The sequence below is a fragment of the Tyto alba genome, unplaced genomic scaffold (genome assembly GCF_018691265.1).
Source record: "Tyto alba isolate M040663 unplaced genomic scaffold, T.alba_DEE_v4.0 Super-Scaffold_9, whole genome shotgun sequence".
In the NCBI taxonomy this organism is placed as follows: domain Eukaryota; kingdom Metazoa; phylum Chordata; class Aves; order Strigiformes; family Tytonidae; genus Tyto; species Tyto alba.
The window spans coordinates 8,938,488-8,953,304 of record NW_024881330.1 but is presented as its reverse complement, the minus strand read 5'-3'; the positions used below and the strand labels follow the sequence as shown (position 1 = coordinate 8,953,304).

The 14,817-nt window shown below is 42.7% G+C and overlaps 1 protein-coding gene across 1 annotated transcript in view; it reads right to left on the bottom strand.

The window, feature by feature from the left end:
* ST3GAL1 (ST3 beta-galactoside alpha-2,3-sialyltransferase 1) overlaps positions 1 to 274 on the bottom strand; it is a 76,956-nt gene extending 76,682 nt beyond the window's left edge. Inside the window, exon 1 of the mRNA XM_042786111.1 lies at positions 7 to 274. The gene's annotated coding sequence lies outside the window, so the exon portion shown is untranslated. The remainder of the gene's footprint in view (positions 1 to 6) is intronic.
* Between the last annotated feature and the right edge of the window lie 14,543 nt (positions 275 to 14,817).

Here is a 14,817-nt window from a genome sequence, read left to right as displayed (position 1 = left end):
ACTCACGGCGGGGCGTGGGGAACTGGCGGGCCGCCGAGCCCCATGGCCAGGGAGGGGAAGGGCGGTCGCTGCTGCTGCTGCTCCTGCTGCCGTGGCCGCCGCCGCCTCGCCGTCTGCCTGCGCTGCCCGCGGAGCCTCTCCGGGCGCCCCGTCCCTCCCCTTCCCCCCCGCAGGGCTTCCTGCCCGCTTATAGCGCGCCCCCAGCCACGTGGAAGGCGCTGGGGGCCCCCCGGCTCCTCCTCGGAGCGGGGCAGGGCTGTACAGGGCTGTACCTCTCCTCCTCGTCCCCTCCCCTTCATCCACCCCCCCCACACACACACACCACCACCACCACCGCGCCGCGGAGCGGGGCTTGCGCGCCCGCGGGGCGGAGAGGTGCGCGCCGCGGCCGTCGGGGCTGCGGGGGGCTCGGAGTGGCCAGCTCAAACTTCCCCCCCACCCCCCCGAGCGGGGTGAAATCCCTGCTGCCGGCGTGACCTCCCCAGGGGGTCACCACCCAGAAATACCTGTATTCTCACCCCCCCACCCCGCAAGTCCTGTGTCTGAAATCGGGCTGTGCGGGTGCCGAAGGTGAGCGCAGCGGGGGGAGCGGAGACAAATCCCGTGCTTCTCAGAGGAGAAAACGTACGTTGCATCATTAATAATAATAAAAAATAGCCCATAGTAAATAATACCTTCCTTCGGTCCAGCATGAGACATTTTTAAGGTGACTATAAAACGCCGCAGAATTAAAAAGAATGCAGCATCATTAAAGAATCCCCCAGACAGAGACATTCAACTGATAAAGTGTCTGCTAAAACTATTTAACAACATAATGCTGGCTTTTTTAGTGTCGATGTGTAAAGGCTGGAGCCAAGACGAGAAGTGGGGAGGTGATAGCACCTACAAGGAAGCAAATGATCTCCCTGATCTTCTCTCCAGTCTCTGTTTTCCCCACCACCACTCCACCCTCCCCAGCCCCGTGGGCAGTGTAACATGCACAGTGAACATCCACAGCACATGTCAGAGGGGCGAATGTGTTCCTGAGCTTTGAGAAACACGTTCCTTAGCACTGGACAGCCAGTGCATAACTCACTTTGTGAAGTGGATGAGTTTATAGGTTATTAATCTGCTTACTGAAACTGCCCACGTTGTTGGTTTATTACATCCAGCACAACATACCTCCACTGGAAACTGTAACACTCTACGTAGGAGCTGTAAGTCATCAATCATCACTGAGCTTGTTTCCATAGAGTTATATTAGTAAAAGCTTAAGTGTGAATTTAGACCGGTGTCACATCATGTACCGCGCTGTGGAGATATTTGCATTTGGGTGTGAGTACCTGAGCTTTCTGCTTAGGAGCGTAAGCCCATACAAAACCTTCAAGGGGCTCACCCCTTCTCTAAATGCTGCCCCTTGGTACTGCAAAGCAACATAGTTTTATATCCTTCATAAACAGGGCTTGGAAGTGACTTAATCTAAAGTAATGAGGTCAAAAACAAAAACAAAAACAAACTAGTTGTCTTTTACAAGGAATGTATGAACACAAGGAATTACTGCGTGGGGGAAACAGTGTATTAAATAGCTTTTCACTGCTTTTTCCCAGGAGCTGCTTGCCACTTTGCTGGAGGTGGGGTAGGGCCCTTGAGGAGCTCCAATTTGATCACCTGTGACAGTTCCTGCAACTCTCTCGACTTGATACTCTCATACCTTCAGGCAAATCAGTTGAATTTGCTGCTTCATTTCCTTCCTGATGATTGTGGGTGAGCAGGTCTGTTTATGAAAAAATCACTGGGGAACAGCTCACCAGCAAAAAGGCTGTGCATCAAGTTTGGAGTTCTCTCCCAAGCACTTTTGCAGTGATGGAGGGAGTGAGTGGGTGATGAGGGCTCTGAAGGATATCCTATAAAAGCAACAGTGCCTGGGGAAGGACGAGTCTGAGCACTCTGTATTTCAGCAGCTGTTGCACCACATCTGGTCTGTCAATGAGTTTAACAGAAAAAGAATGATTCTAGTAAAACAAGTGATTTCTCATCATACAATATATAAAGTTTTATTAGTTTGTCTACAGGTTGTATCAAGGAAAGTGCCTTGCAGTCAAGAATGTCCTAAGCAATGACAACTAATCAAGATGACACTGGAACATGTTGCTCAGAGAAGCTGTGGCTGCCCCCTCCCTGGAAGGGTTCAAGGCCAGGTTGGACGGGGCTCTGAGCAACCTGGTCTGGTGGAAGGTGTCCCTGCACATGGCAGGGGGTTTGGAACTAGGTGATCTCTAAGGTCCCTTCCAACCCAAACCATTCTATGATTCTACGACTGAAGAAAGGGTGCATGTGATAATATATGTTTTTCTCTTCATTTTCATTCATATTTCTGCATCATTTATCTAGAGTACACAAGGGGCAAGATATGCTGCGCCCCTCCAGCCTCAACAGCCTTGGTTGTTAGAAGTTGCAAGGTGGAGACGTGGAAGCAAGCTCTGCAGTGGCTGGGTTTGGTTGGAAAAGCTCCTTTTTGTAGAGCAAGACAGAAAAGGAGGGTGGTTGCCCCAGGGGTGCCTCAGGGAGGCATGACACAGACATATGGGTGGAGCATGGAGAAGTGCCTCAGGTCTCTGCTAGTGTCTGGTTGAGCCAAGAGCAGAGAACAAGACCAAATCCTCCCAAAACAGCAAATCTGAAACCGACTTCCCTTTGTTATATCAGTGGTACACTCAGTTAACTCCTTTGGATGCTCTCAACTTCACCGATGCACCCCAATGAGCATACAGGTAGCAAGTGCTCTCCGATAACGCCACAGTAATTACAGGTGCCCTTTATACTGTAGCATTTCCCTAGCAAGTGTCATTTAGCTGTTTTTGGGAAAGAATCCAGGATTTGTTTCACAGACAGTATTTCCTCAACAGCTCACTGAATATGAAATAGTTTGAACTAACCATGCAAATCTCACTTGCCTTCTTATGTAGGGAAATGATATCTATTCTAAACTCTGGGCCAGGGCTTTCAGCTGCTGACAGGGGAGACATCAAAGGAACTATATCAGCTTTCACCAAGTGGGGATCCAGCCCATTATTCATATTTCCAAATTCAGAAACTGTGTCTAAGTAAGGCATCTTTCTCTATATTTTTAAGTAGCCAGTATTTTATTTTATGGCTGTTCCCTCAGTGGTAGGATTGTTTCTTGTAGTCAATGTTTAAAGGCCCTTCAAGGCTGAAGGAATTATAAATGAATAATTTAAGGCTGGTCTATGATGCAGAATTTTTAACATATGTTTTACAGACCATGTAGAACAATTTTTTTTTTTTTTTTTTTTTGTCTTGTCAGTAGATATTTTACAAACATGCTGTGCTGGAACCAAAACCCTTTTTATTTAAAACTCATATTTGAGCCCTGCTATGCACTGACACAGCAGTATGCTGGAGTCTACAAGCCATAACAAGGAAATCATTATCACCAGCACTGATCAGAGAAGAGGAGGAATGAAGCAATTTCAACGCTTTTTCCTCTTACGTGCACCAGTAAACCAGATGTGGGTAGAACTGTAGCTTTCCCATCTCAGAAAGCCTCATCCCAAGATAGAGACAGAAGAGCTGTAATTTGTTTAACCTAAAGCTACAAAAGGACTGGACCCAGGTGACATTGGAGGTGGCATAAGACTGTGATGCTCGCAACATGCTGGCTTTTGGCTATTTTTTGAAAGTTGGCTGGAATATAATTTTTTCAACCTCCTGTTAAATTCCTAAACAATGTAGTGCTAGGAATGTCAGCTTAGTCACTCTTGGCAGTTTTAATAAGCAATGCTAATTGCTGGTAAATAACCAATGATTCACCTTTCATAGATTTAATTTCTTGCCCCTTCCTAATGTCTTGCAACAGCAGAGGGAGGAGACATCTACTTTGTGGATGCTCAAGATCAGCCCAGGTTTCAGTCTTGTGGACTGGTTTCCACATTCTTCTTCGTTTTCCTGGATTGTCCAGTTTTTCATTTCTATTTTATAGTTACTCCAAATTTGCAAATAAAACAAAATAATTTTGATTATTTTAAAAGCTTTTTGGGCCCCAAACCAATTTCAAGTATTTCGCAAGACATAAGGTTAGGCACTACACTGGGAGAATGCAGATTCAGGCTTGCCTTTGCTCTCCCTTTATTTCCTCTCCCTTCATTTGCTCTCCCTTCAGTAGGTAATCTGTTATCTTTCAAACAAGCCAATTGCCATTGTGTCTAGGCCAAGAAGAAGAAGTTAAAATAGAAAATCAGCATTTGGTGTGTACGCGGTTGCCAAGAAGCTATTTCTCCTTGCCTGTGTAAATAAATTGTCATTCAGAAATGGTTGGCTTGTTATAAAAGATGTGCAAAGTGCTAACATGGCACCGTGTTCCCAATGGGAAGAAAAAAGAGAGGATCCAGGAGTGTGGCCAGCTAAAGCCCCATCTCCAGCTTCCCTCACTAGTTCTGTCAAAGGGGACCATTCTTTGCACAGGCTAAAATGTCACTGGATAATTGCTGTTTCCATTAACATAGTGGGAGTGATTACTGACCTTGCCAGTTATGTCCCCAGTCCAGGACCAAGCTCCATGCAGGTGGATCCCTTAACAAGGCAAAGTGATTTACTGGTAAATCTATATATTTTTATGTATCTAATCATTCATGTTTATTATGTATTGTGCAGACACACCTATTGATTGACACAACTAGCTGTGTGAAAGATTAAACACTTCCAACGAAACTTTATAAATGTGAAGCTAAGAATATTGACCACAAATGGACTCTACACAATTTGTTTATTATGATTGGTAAGGGAGACAAATGGTCTACATATATCTTATCTCCACTGAAGAGGTAAAAGATGTTCTGTATTTGAATATGTAAGAGGCACTGCCCTTATGCACATTATACACAGTGAGAACGAACTCTCTAATGCTATCTGATGGCACTTGACTTTGCCATAATTGATAGACAGATTTATCTTGTTTGGTTTGCTCTTCTTGGCTTTCTTTTTTTTTTTTTTTTTTTTTTTTTTCAAACAACACCCTGCACTTCAGACATGTTGCAGAACTGTGATAGTGTCCCCTGATCCAAAGCCTTCTAAAGGCAACTGGTAAGAGCTCAGAGATTTAAAATGGACTTTTAGATAACATCCTGAGCCTCCATACTTCACAGAATCAGACTCTGGCATTGGGGTGCCTTAAAAACAAAGAGAAAAGAAACAAAAATACATGTAACATCCTTCCATGCTTGCTCTTGGAGTTCAAACAGTGAGAAGCAGCAAGAGCTCAGTGGTACTAATATATGGCTGGTGCTCCCAGCATCTGCTTTGCAGCACCTAGGTGCAGGACTGCATCTGAGATAGTTTTGACATGAGAGCAGGATTTCTTTGAGTCCAAACTATTGCAGAGAGACATGTTTTTACCTTCTAGGACTCATTAGTGCTGTACACGGGAGCGTTGGCTGTGGATGAAGGTTGTGATATGGCACAACCTGCTCTCAATAAATGTCTGAGAATGTTAGAAGACAGTATTTCAGCACATGAAAACACACAATAAACACAAGAAACTCAATGTGCAGAAATATTCAGCAAATCTGGAGCTCAAGCAAACTCATGCAAAAAGCAGTCTGAGCTATGACATATCTCTTTGCTTTTGTATTCTTAGATAAATGCAGTTTTTGCTATAAGGACAATATAAAGCCTGAGACAAATAATAAACACTACATAAGAATAAAACACTGTGAGGATATTAAAATAGATAAAACCATAGTACCTCTGCCAGAATACAGGAAGTTAAATTAATGTAGAAACATTCATTGGCCATCAATAATTTACTGCAGAAAAAACAAATGGCATAAGCACATAAAATGAAGTTAAAGGTAAGTAACTATATGACAAAGAGAGACAGATACAGTATACTTTTTAGATGTTTCATACACATGTAACATGTTCAACCTCCCCAACATAAATGACCCTTCTTGGCAGTTCGGGCCAACAGTAAAATTCACCTGATTTACCTTAATGCATCTTGATCACATAGTGCCTTGAGTACTATCTATTCCCAGCCACTGCAAATCCTCAGCTTTTCCCAAACAAAGACTTGAAAATGTTTGCATTAACGATCATGAAGTTATTAGCATAATTTAATTTTATTTTATTTCACCTATCCCCCAGGAAAGCCAGGAATAAACTGGAAGGTGAAATTAGACTTAGACTCAGAAGCTAAACCTTGTTGATTAGGTTGAAGTGTCTATTAGGCTTGTGTTTGAGTTTCTGTCCACAAGAAGAATGGCAAGCAAAGCCTGTTAAAAAAACATTTTGACAAAAATGCATTTTTCTGTGGCTCAAACAAAATAAATATAGTAACCCAAAAGAACCTTTTCAAAGTCAGGCTTATGTGCTTGTCTGATCAGCATCAGCTAACCATTTCATCTCTCTTGAATGTCACAGAAGCATGCAAGCTGTGCCACTGTGCAGTTTTCAAGATAAATGTTCTTCCTCAAAGGACATCGCACACATACCAAGGGCTGTACATGCTGCATTAAGTTAAACAAACTAACAAAACAAAACACTAATTGCATACAGAAGTCATCCCCTGGGAAAATGATGAGTAAAACAATAAACCACACCTGGCAGATGTTAGTCACATAGCTTAATTTAGTATGGAAAGGCATTTATGTTGAATGGTTGAAAAGCAGTATAATAAACTAAATAGGGTAGAAAAGGTTATTTCTTGCCGGATATATAGGTTAAAATAACATTTGGCAGTTCTTTCCAGATGGTGGGCTGGACTGGCAGGGATAAATGGTGTGGTCAGAATCCCTCCAGGGAGATACAGTGAGTGATTATGCTGGGGTAGTGCTGAAGATCTGCTGTTAATCTGCAGCTTGGAGCTCAGTGTAGGACAGAGTATTTGAGATGTTATTAGAGAAAAAAATAGGTCTAGAAATAAATTGCCCAGATGTAGACTGGAAAATACTTAAATCAATTATTTCTGTGTGCAAAAGGTAGCAGAGTTCTCCCCTAAGGAAGCACTAAGTCAGTTGTGATGTTTTAGATATGGTATTAACAAATCAGTAATTAGAGAGGAGTTTGTCATCAAAGATGGCTTTGGAGTAACAGACCATGACTTTTTTTCCACTTAAGTTTCATGGCAAGATAAACAAAAGCAAGATTACAAATCCAGTTCCCTGACTGCAGAAGAGTAAAGTTGGTTAAACTAAGGAATTGTTTTAATGATTAGAGACAAGAGCTGGACAAAAAATTTCAATAACTTGAAAATGGTCTTTCTATGAACCAGACTGTCGTTATATTCAGAACATAATTTACTTGGAATCATAATCATAGAATCCTAGAATACCAGGTTGGAAGGGACCTCAAGGGTCTTCTGATCCAACCCTTATTGGTAAAAGAACGGTCTAGACAAGATGGCCCAGCACCCTGTCCAGATGAATCGTAAGTGTGTCTAATGTTGGGGAATCCCTAACTTCCCTGGGGAAATTATTCCAGTGGCTGATTGTTCTCATTTTGAAAAATTTTCCTCTTGTGACCAACTAGAATGTCCCCAGGAGTAACTTTTACCCTTTACCCCTCATCTTTTCCATGTGATTCCTTTTAAAAAGGAGTCCCCATCTTCTTTGTAACCACCCTTTAAATACTGGAACATTGTGGTAAGGTGTCCTCTAAGCCTGCTCTTCTCAAGGCTGACCAAACCTAATCCTCTCAGCCTTTCCTCACATGGCAGGCTTTCCAGTCCCTTGATCATTTTTATGGCCCTCCTCTGGACCCTCTCCAGCCTCTCCACATCTTTTTTGTGTAGCAGGGATCAAAACTGAACACAGTATTTCAGGTGTGGCTTGACAAGTGCTGTGTAGAGTGGGATAATGACTTCTTTCTCTCTGCTGGTGATGCTCTTGTTGATGCAGACGAGCATCCTACTGGCTTTCTTTGTCACTGCACCAAACTGTTCACTCATATGGAGCTTTTTTTCCACCATGACGCCCAGGTCCTTTTCCACAGAGCTTCTCCTCAGCCAGGCAGATCCCAGCCTGTGTTGCACTCCTGGGTTAGGTTTTTTCCTGGTGCAAGATCTTTCACTTGTCCTTGTTGAACTTCATAACATTCTTGTTAACCCACTCTTCCAGGCTATCCAGGTTTTCCTGCAGGGTGGGTCTCCCTTCCAGAGTGTACCCTTCCCCACTCAGTTTGGTAGCCTCAGTAAACTTCATCAAGGTACACTTGATTCCATTATCCAGATCACTTATGAAGATATTAAACAGCGTTGGGCTCAGTATCAATCCCAGAGGACCCCTCCTTGTGACAGGTTGCAGTTAGAAAAAGAGCTATTTCCCACCAAACTCTGGGTGCAGCCTGTCAGCCCATTCCTCACTCACTACACAGACCACTTTTCTAGACCATAATGCACCAGTTTCTCTAGGAGGAGGCTGTGGGGAACCGTATTGAAAGCCTTGGAGAAATCCAGGTAGACAATGTCCATCACTCACCCCACATCAACTGAGCAGGTTGTTTTGTCATAGAAGGTGATCAGGTTTGTCAAGAGCTGTTTGCCCTTGGTGAATCCATGTTGGCTTTTCCCAATCATGTGCTTCATTTGACTCATGAGAGCCCCCAGGAGGATTTGTTCCATAACTTTCCCAGGGACTGAAGTAAGACTGATGGGCCTATAATTTCCTGGGTCCTCCTCAAAACCATTCTTGTAGATGGGGTTGACATTAGACTTCTTCCAGTCTTCTGGGATGTCCCCTAATCTCCACAACTTCTCAAAGATTATGGAGAGACACCTCACAATGACATCAGCCAGCTCTCTTAACACCCTTAAGAGGATAACATCAGGGCCCATGGATTTGTAGGGATCAAGCTCCTGTAATAGCTTGCATACTTCGCTGACGGTGCATACTTCACTTCCTTCACTGACGATGGGTCTGTGATTGCATGAACCTGGATTTTTGTTCCCAAGGCCTGGGGCCCAACAGTGCTGGTAAAGACAGAGGTGAAAAAGTGTTGATAACATCTGCCTTTTCTGCACTGTTGGTGACTAATTCATCTTTAACAGTGGGCCAATATTTTCCTTCTGTTTCTGCCTGTTGTTTACATACCTGAAGAGCACTTTCTTGTAGTTTTTGACATCTCTGGCCAATTTCAATTCGTGATAAGCTTTGGCATTTATAACCGCAACTCTGCATGCCCTGGTAATGCCCTTGTAGTTCTCAATAGGTATTAGTCTGTTTTTCCATCTCTGGTACACTTCTCTTTTGGTTTTGAGCAGACTGTCCTGGGTTTGAGTGAGTGGTGGGTTTTTTTGGTAGCAGGGAGGGGGCTATAGTGGTGGCTCCCTGTGAGAAGCTTCTCAAAGCTCCTCTAGCTCCAAGTCAGCTCCACCTCTGCACCAAGGCCGATCCAATCAGCTGTGCCTCTGTGATAGTGTATTTAAGAAGGGACATGGTAAAGAGAAGTTGGACTTGTGAGGAGGAGTTGTGGCAGCTGCGTGAACACCAAGGTCAGTGGAAGTGGAAAAGAGGAAGAAAGGAGGAGGCAGGTGTGCCGGAGCAGAGACTCCCCTGTATCCTGTGGTGAGACAGCAGGGTGGCCCCCCACTGCCACCCATGAAGATCTATGGCGGAGCAGACACTGATTTACAGCTTGTGTTTTGCATGGATGATCAAGTTGTCTGTGCTCAAAGATAGCTGGGGTCTTGTGAGAAAGGTAGCCCCTGCTGTTGTAGTTCAGCACTGGGAGGATCGCAGCATGTGAAGGTGTCCCACACCGGAGCAGCTCGGGAAGGGCTGCAGCCCGTGGGAGGGACTCTAGTTGGAGAAAATTTGTGTCCCATACCCAAGTAGTGTAAGGAAATGCTGCAGCCCATGGGAGGGACTCACGTCGAAGAAAGTTTGTGGAGGACTGTCTCCTGTGAGAGGGGGACCACAAGGGAGCAGGGGGAACAAGTTCCAGAAGCTCCCCACACCGAAGATGGAAGAAGCAGCAGCACTGACTGCACCCCCCTCCCCCATTCCCTGCCCCTGCACCGCTGGCGGGGGAGGTGGAGATATCAGGAGCAGAGCTGAGCCCTGGAAGAAGGGAGGGGTGGGGGGAAGGTGTTCTCAAGATGTGGCAGTGCTCTCACTGTCCTACTCTGTTATGTGTTGTTAGTGTCTGTAATAAATGTATGTTCTTTTTTTCTTCCTGTAACGAGTCTGCCTTTTTGCCCATGACCATAATGGGTGATCTGCCCCTCCTGGTCTTATCTTGAATCCCAAGCCTGGCTTATTTGTCCGTTCTCATCATCGGAACAGAAGGGAGGAGTGAGCGGCTGTGTGGTGTTTGGCTGCCAACGAGGCTCAAACCACAACACAGACTCAGAAGCTCGCAGTTAAGCCAAGGGGGTGTCTTGCTCCACCTATTTCCCTTACCTTTAAAGAAGATGAACTGTTTTTGTGTTTCCAGGAGAACATTCCTGAAAAACTTCCAGCACTCATTATCTTCTTTATCCTTCATGGAAGCTTCCCACAGAATCCCTGCCAACTGAGCTCTGAGCAAGTTGAAGTTTGCTCTTCTAAAATCTAAAACCTTTGTCTTAATACTAACCTTCAGTGTGCTTATCAGGATCTCAAACTCTACAATATTGTGATCACTGCAACCAAGGCTATCCCTAACCAAGATATTGCAATGCAGGTTATCTTAATTTGTGAGTAACAAGTCCATCTAAGTACGTCTAAGAAACTGAAAAAGAGTGATTTATAAAACCAGAGAATAATTAATCTAAGCTTAAATCAGTGTCATTTCTTAGAGTAAATTTAGAAGGAAATATTAATTTCTGATCTGGAGATAAATACAAAATGGGCTAAAAGGCAAACCTGTGTTTACCAGAGAGAGATCAAACAAGATTAACTTGTAAGATTATTTGAGACGATAATTGATTCTCAGGAAAAGGTTAATGTAGTATATTTTGTTTACCTGGTCTTTGATGAAGCAGATGAAATGGTGCTACTCAGAGCATTGGCTGTTTTCTTGGATGCTAAGGGTGGAACAAGACTGGTCATCCAAAATACATGTGTGCTGAGCATTAACAGAGCCTTCGGTTCTTTATGTAAAAGTAGATTCAAAATAACTTCTTTAGAAGATATGGTAAAATATGCACTTTTTCCAGTCTCCTACCATCTCATTGGACATACTGGTTTTGCCTAGTGTTGAGGTGCTCACCTTCACCACTGTGTAGCTCAGCTGATCTACAAGGTGTCTGCATGCTGCTAGGATGCAGAACAGGTTTCTTCCTGAGCTGTGGAGCAGGGTCCATGTCCAATTTAAAATGCTACATAGAACATTTCCATACTATCAGAGAGGCAGAAGGGTGTTTTGTCACCCAATTCAAGATAAAACATAAGTCCATCACCAGTCAGGAAGAGGAGGTAGCCAGCTAAAGCACAGCTCTTGGGTGCGTAGGAAGAGTTACCTGGGCTGGGGAGTTACCTGCTTTATGACTGGAATACAGTCAGCAAATCTGAGGGAATTGTCAAGATGCACTTTAAACCAAGTGAGGTGAGCCTCACCCTTAGAAATTAATAAAACCATCTGCCTTGAGGTTAAAGCTATTTACTTGCTTCCAAGTAATGAGAGGAAAGATTGTGGTGTACAAGATGACGCTAAGCTTCCAGCAGGATGAAGCTGTGAAATGGGTAAATGAGATTTGCTCAGCCTTATAAAATGAAAGCTGAGGGGGAATCTGATTGCTGTTGATTGGTTGGGAAGTAAATGTCAGGGAAGGGGGGAATGAATAGCAGCTAAAGGAAGAATGAATATCAGCTGCAGGTAGATATATTCAATCTATAAAATAAAAAAAAATGTTGCTGTCATACAGAAATACAAAAAGTACAAGAATTCCTTCAGTGGAGAAGGGAGAACAAATTCTCCAGAGTTGCCATATGGGTTTTGATGCATTCCTGGGGAATATTTGATGTGGTTTCCTGTATGAGAAAACAACCTTCCTTAATGAATTAGACATATGCCCCCTTATAAAAAGAAATTTAGCTTTATGTTGCATATGCTCAAATACATACATCATTAACAAGTGTCACCAGTTATACTGTGCTAAAAGGAGTAAGAAACAAAGACATTAAACAGCCTGGCAGAGATTCTGCTGGCCCTAGCAAAGGCCACCATCCAGGACCTGTTCCTAACCTCTCTGATGGTCAAAGGGATGCCTGGTTTGCTCCTATGAGAGCACTGAGGTTATGACCACCCCAGAAGGCTGAAACTAGGGAGCTGCTTGTCATAAGTGTTGTTGAGATCTGGTGTTATTAATATGTTCACACAATCTATCACATACTACGCAGAGTTAAAATTTCCCACAGATAAATTGTTTCAAAGTACAGTTTCTAAGGTTTGCTTTCAGGTGGAGGAAGGAGTTTTCATTAAAAAAAAAAAAAAAAAAAGAAGCTAGTTAGTACAGCACAGTAGTGTTTCCACAGCGTAACGTGGGCTACTGTTCTATTTCCTCTGTTATTGCTAGTATGTGTCACCAAATGTACTTTTTATCTTTTTCCTTACTTACATTGTACTTTGAGCAGTTTAAGAAGTCAAAATAAGTTTTGATCAAGATATAGGGGAGAAAAAAACTTTCTGTGATACAGGCTGACATTCCAGTTTCATCACTGTTTATTAAATAGGATGTGCTTCAAAGTAAGCTTCATGAATACATATAAGGTTGCAATGTCTTTGCAATTGTTCCAGTCTTCTATTTCTTCAGGAGGACATCTTTCCCTGATTGAGAACTCTCCCACACGGTGTGCTTTATGCCTGAGCATTAAAACTTGATCTGTCAATAACTTCAGACACAAAGGCTCCATCCACAACTAGTATAAACTGGCTTTTTGGTGCCTTCCATACATCTATTATGATTTGTATTATCCAGGGATCTACCTTCACCTTTTATTTTATAGGACATTCAGTATATATTTCCTTTTTTCTACCATTCACATTGTTAAAAGTTCCATACAACTATTAACCCTATGTAAACTGTACATCATAGGAACATAGATCATAGACTAGGAGTTGAAAGCATACAGTTGTCTAAGAAATAAAACACTGGGCTGTTACATTCCCTTTTTCCCCCATGGTATCTTCATAGATCTTCTCAGCGATATACCCTGCCTTTCTTTACTTCATTAATACACACATCCTAACACATATAAAATACTGTTTCTTTGGTTTTCCACTTCCCTTCTCTATACTGTATTAAAGCCTATGCATTGTCATCATCGGATGATATTTGTATCATTTACACTGCCATCATTCCTAGAAGTCTCCATCAAGTGTCAAGGATCTATTTAGCACAAACACACAATTCCTTCTGCAACTAGTTTATACTTCAGCCACTCCTCCCCGAAGAGCAGCTGCAATAGGAGCTGAGATACCATTCTTAAGGGATGCTCTTATGTCTTTGAGCACTGAGAAGAGAGATGTAGCTTCCAGCAAAACTATTTCTGCTTTTACACACCAAGGAAAATTAGCAAAACAGGAAACAATTTTTATAAAGACACAGTGACAGAGTGCAATACATACATAACCTCCCAGCTGCCTCCATGATGCATTAATTCTGCTCCACAAAGGAGTCAGAAGAGCTGATTGGCAGCAATTCACGTGAGGCAGTAGAACATGTTCTACTGAATTCTCTAAGATCTGAATAGAGCCTGAAATGCAGAGCTCAGGGCAAATATTTCTCTTTATCTCAGAAGCTAGAAGGTTGTGGACACTGGTGGTACCTGAAAGGGGCTGAACAAACTCAATCCTTCTAATCTCCATTTGTCACTTGAAGGATGTATAAGACTGAAGAAATGATGTTTCTAGGGACAGCAGCTAAGAAGACTTGTTCCATTTTGCTTGCAAAATTGTTCCTATCTGTGCAGACCAAATCCTTGTGCTCATTCCCATGACTATGTAGAATGTAGTTATGTTGAGAAAGGATTAGCACTCTGTTTTAGCAAACAAAATATATTTATTTGTTTGTTTGTTTGTTTGTTTGTTTGTTTGTTTGTTTGTTTATTTGTGTTCCCTGAAAAACAGAAGAGAATGTGGACTTTTAGGTATAGAAATGTATGCAAGCTTTAAAATAATTTTAAGACAGGGATCAGCCAGAAATTCTGAACAAGTCATCTGATCTGATTTCTGGAGCAACATAGTCCACAGTTAACCCTTTTTAAGTGGAGCAAGGAACATTGGTCTAAACAGATGTTTCAGAAAGACATCAGAGGATCCCAGAGACCAAGAAGCCACCTCTTCTCTTGCTACAGTTTGACTATGGTTTGTCTCACTTATTGTACAAAAAACCTCACTCTGTATTTTCTTGACGTGTATCTAGCTTCAGCCAAAAGCTGTTAATTCTTGCTCCTCTATGCCAGATAACAATGCCAATTGGAAACAGAAATATCTTCATTTGAGGGTCCTCCATGCTATAGTGAAGTTAGCACTGTGATCTACTTCTGATGAATTAAATAGATACAGTTTTTTCAGTCTCTCATGTGGGATATAACTAACCAGATGTGAACTTCTACCCAACAGATGGCTATATAGCACTAGCCACCATCCCTCTGGAGTCAGCACAGAGAAATGAGCCATTCCAGGGTGAAGTTCATCTCATCTTAAAGTGGATGTTCAAAACAGACCAGATAAATGTCCCTTGCAGCATTCCTATTTCTCTCTAGCAACAATCAAGGAAGCCCATCCTGACTCTCATGTCACTATGTGCATTATAGACCTCTGTATTTAAGCAAGATGAATTTGACTCTTCAGCTAAGTCATTTTCCCAGCTTTGAATCATTTCCTTGGCTTTCTCTTCTG